Below are 4,367 nucleotides of genomic sequence, written 5' to 3' on the forward strand. Positions count from 1 at the left end.
CGGCTCATTTCTGAGGCTGATTAAGGGAGAGCTATCCTGTTCATGTTTTTGAATTTTTTTTTTTTTTTTTTTTTTTACTAAGATGGACAACACTGAATTTCCATAGCTTTGGCTCTTGGAAGTGATTAAATAAAATGTTGCATATATTCCATGAGACATCCTACAGGAAATAATTAATGCAATTAATGAACAAATTAAGAAATAAATGGGAAAGAATTGTGCTGAGTGGCAGGAAACGTCTCCTGATTATCAAATATGGTGAAGTGGAGACAGTGTCCTTTACGTCGCTTCCTCTTATTGAGCAGAACAGAAATCCAGGTTAGGAGTCCTTGTCACTGTCCCCACCACCATACATCTCCGCGAGCTTGTTAAGCCTGGGGCCCCACTCCCGGAGGTAATCATAATTCTGGTCTCCTTCGGTGGTGCCTGACTCCAGGGAGCTCAGCGACTCAGCCATAGGCGTAGGTGGCCAGGGAGTCGTAGGGTGGTGCGGTGGGGTCCAGGTCGTGCTCCTTGAGCCTCTCGGCGATGAAATCCCGCACATCCGTGTTGTCAGGCGCCGTGGGAGTAATGCAGGGGATAAAGAGCGCTTCTGGCATGATGTCTCGCCTCAGCTTCTTTTCCTCGATTGCTACAGGATTCCTCAGGGTGCCAATGTCAAAGGCCTGGGTGTTCTCCTCGCCACCACTTTCGTCATTATAGCTCACGATGTTGTCCCTGATGTCCTCCTTGGATAAGATCAGAGGTTCCTTCTTCCACTGTCTCTTTAGAGCTGCAAACAGTACTACTATAACTTGAAAAAAAAAAGGAGAGACGTAAGAAGCCCATTCAGAATGCTATCAAGCAAGTGGGAGCAGAAAAAAGGAGCATGCATTATTTAGATATTATTTTACTTCCCCATTTTTTCTTGCACGTTCCTTTTTTTTTTTTTTTTTGGTTGGGGGAAGCAGAAAAGGGTTTAGTCAAGGTAGGTGATGTTCAAAAGCGGTGTTTCTGACTTATTGTTAAGGCACTGTGGAATCTTCCTTAATTACAGTGCATATTTTTTTCTGTTTTTCTAAGAAGTGTTAGTTTCTGGTTGTTCAGAATATATGAGCCTTGTGTAATAAATGGTAAGATAGATGTTATACAAACATTAGAGAAGTTGAACTAAGCTTCATGTAAGATCCAAGTGGCTAAAATATGCCTGTATTTTCACATCCTTACCATTCTTAATAAGGTATAGAATATTGATTCTGTTAAATAACTGTGTTGATTGATTTATATAGCTTTGTTTCTTACTTTATTAAAAGAAGGCCTCCATTATAGGAAATAAGACCCAGATGTTTAGACATAACATGGGTTTAGAGGTTTATGATGCTTTCCTTAGAAATATATATCTTGTAAGAGAACTCCCCCAAATTGTTAGATGACAGTACAACAAGTATATTCAAGTCACTACACTGGATTAACTCCAAATCAATGCAGGGACCTTGGCCAGATACATTTTTATTTATTTTAATTTTATTTTATTTTAGTGCTGGGTATGGACCTCAGGGCCTTGTGCTTGCAAGGCAAGAACTCTACCAACTGAGCTATATCCCCAGCCCAAGATACATTTTTAAAAATGTGTATACATAAGTTGAAATGTGTATTGCTCACAAAGGACAGTTCTCCACTTTGATGAGACAGTAACAATAAGTATAAAAATAATACTGTTAATAACCAAAATAATGTTAATAACATGAACTCTAAGAGGAAGTTAACATCAAATTCTTATGATTGCATTTAAATTTACCACTATTATTTGCTGTTCCCAAACATTTAGATTCTGGTCCATTAAATTGATTTAGAGAAACAGATGGAAATTCAATTACATAGGTAAAAGAAGGGGAGAAATCTTTCTCTTCTATATATCTGTCCTTACCCTCTTTTAGAAGAATGTCTAAAGCATGGGGGAATTATGATATTTTTGTATCAAGATATTCTAAGTTCTGTTTCTTTATTTATTAACATGGAAATCTCAGACTATTGGTCTTCAAATCTGTGACAGGTCAAAAAAAAAGAAACTTTTCTAATTCTACCAAAAGGAGTTTTAACTCACTGTTAAGTAATCTTGGCCTTAAAATGATAAAAAAAATAGCCCTTGATGAAGACAGAAAGCTGTTTATTATTCAGGTCTTTGGGAAAAATTAATTTTATTTTGCTTAAACTCATGTATTCATGCATCCATAAAATGTATGAAGTAAAGTTTTGAAACTCAGATTGATTATTATGAACAAAATGATTTTACTGAGTCAAAAAGCTTCTAATAACAAAAATTTAGTAATATTGATTCCAACTCCAAGTTCATTTCCTTGCTTTTTGGAATGTCAGATATAGTGTTTTCAATAAGGGTCAGAGGGATACCCAAAACAATAGTTTGAAGCTAATGCATCTGGAGAGTAAATTTAATCTTATTCTTAACTCAAAAGCAGTTAAAAAGCAATTTACTCTAGGTTATAAAATCAAGAATCATTATTTTAGAAACAAGTAAATCAAATAAAGGGAGAGTTTTAACATTTTTTTAGTGAACACATAAGACAGTGAGGCCTCAACCCAGCCATTATGAGGAAAAAAAACATGGACAAAAACTCCAAATTTCACTGAAAAATTGTACACACAATCACCAAGAAGCAAGGTGCTTTGGTTCAACCTCTCACAAATTAATGGCCTTGGAGAATGCTTTAAATATTTCGAACATTCATCTTTATTGCGTATAAAGTGAAGATAACCATACATACTGCATACATTGTTTCATCAAATGAAAGATAAAGTGCTTTGACAATTTAATAAGAAAAAAATGAGACTCACAATCGAAAAATATGAAATAAATAGACTATGCCCAAAGGAAAGTTAATAATTGCTATATATTATCATTATTCTTCTGTCAAGTATATTTGAAATAACTTTTTAATGCCTAGTGAATGTCGTGCTTCATAACTCATAATTACTAAGGAAGAATTCCAAAAAATAGCTTTCTTTAGTTCCTTTGCAGTTAGGAACACCAAATATGAATCTGGCACCACAAACTTGAGGCATCACAATTCTGAATCATACAGAATTGGATAGAAGAGTTTAGAGGCAATAAAACCTCAAAGCAGTACAAGAAATGATGTTTATCATCAGTCTTTGTAGAGCTAAGTCTCCCTTCTCCCATAATAAAATTCATATGAAATTAAAAGGAAGTTACCACCCATTCATTTGCAGTTTGGCAAAACAGTTCATCAAAGACAACCTCATTACAATGTCCTCTTAGCACTAAGGTTTTGAAGGATCTGGCAGTTGTTCCACAACACGAAAATAAAAGAATATGCAGAAGAAAGTACTGTGAAGGTGAGTGGGCTGTTGCAAACTGAACAGATGTCTTGAAGGAAAAAAAAAACAATAAGCATAAATGCCTAAAATCTTGGCTCAAGGCACAGAGAGTAACAATGGGAATTTTATAACTCAACATTTCAAGGTTATTTATGTGTACAGCCTGATCACAACCTCACTATGAAAGCCAGTGAACTGATTGAGAAAATGTAAAACTCTGAAAACTGGAGCAAGATCCACATGGCTCAACATATTTCAACCATTCAAATGTCTCAGGGTATATCATTAGCAGAAAGAATGGTCCCTTCAATGACACACTTTTTTATCTTGCTTAAAACCATTCACAACTTCATCTGATTGACCTTATCAGGGAAAACCATCCCATGTTATTTCTAATTATCTCCAGTTCTAAATTAGAAACAGACTTCAACGTGTGGTGGGGAAATCATTACAAACTCAAACCGTAAAAGATATTAAACATGCAAACATTGCTAAAATTTTAGGATTTGTATCAGTAACAATCTAGAAAACATTTGTAGGAATGAATTCTGAAAGTACTCAACAAAGGGTTACAGAACATAATTTTATAATGTATCTATCTATAATTACAGTATTGTTCCCAAAGTTCAGCATTAGTATTCAAACCTAAGCACATTAGAGAGTGGTTTGCTTTACTGGTGGTCATCTAACCCAAATAAAGTCCTTAATGAAGATCTGAGATGACTGATTTATTACGTATAAAAATTCATTAATTAAATAAATGAGAATAATATAATGGTTTGCCATATGTGATTTTTTCAACCTACTCCATGCATCTCTTTTTATTGGTGCATATTAGTTATATAGAATGGTGGTTTCATTGTGACCTATTCATGTGTATATTAAAATCAATTTGATCAATTTTAGGCTAAAAGATGCCTTCATCTTTCAAGAAATACATGGATGGTAAAACATCAGCATCTTTGAAGAATATCATATAATCTGCTCTTTTTTAGTCAGTAGAGCTATTCAGAAATGTTGTAGTTGAAATA

The 4,367-nt window shown here is 34.6% G+C and overlaps 1 pseudogene; it reads right to left on the reverse strand.

Annotated features, from left to right (window-relative positions):
* Positions 1-319: 319 nt before the first annotated feature.
* On the reverse strand, positions 320-4,147 carry LOC143386174 (cadherin-10 pseudogene; annotated as a pseudogene).
* Positions 4,148-4,367: the final 220 nt, after the last annotated feature.

The sequence above is a fragment of the Callospermophilus lateralis genome, unplaced genomic scaffold (assembly GCF_048772815.1).
Source record: "Callospermophilus lateralis isolate mCalLat2 unplaced genomic scaffold, mCalLat2.hap1 Scaffold_98, whole genome shotgun sequence".
NCBI lineage: Eukaryota > Metazoa > Chordata > Mammalia > Rodentia > Sciuridae > Callospermophilus > Callospermophilus lateralis.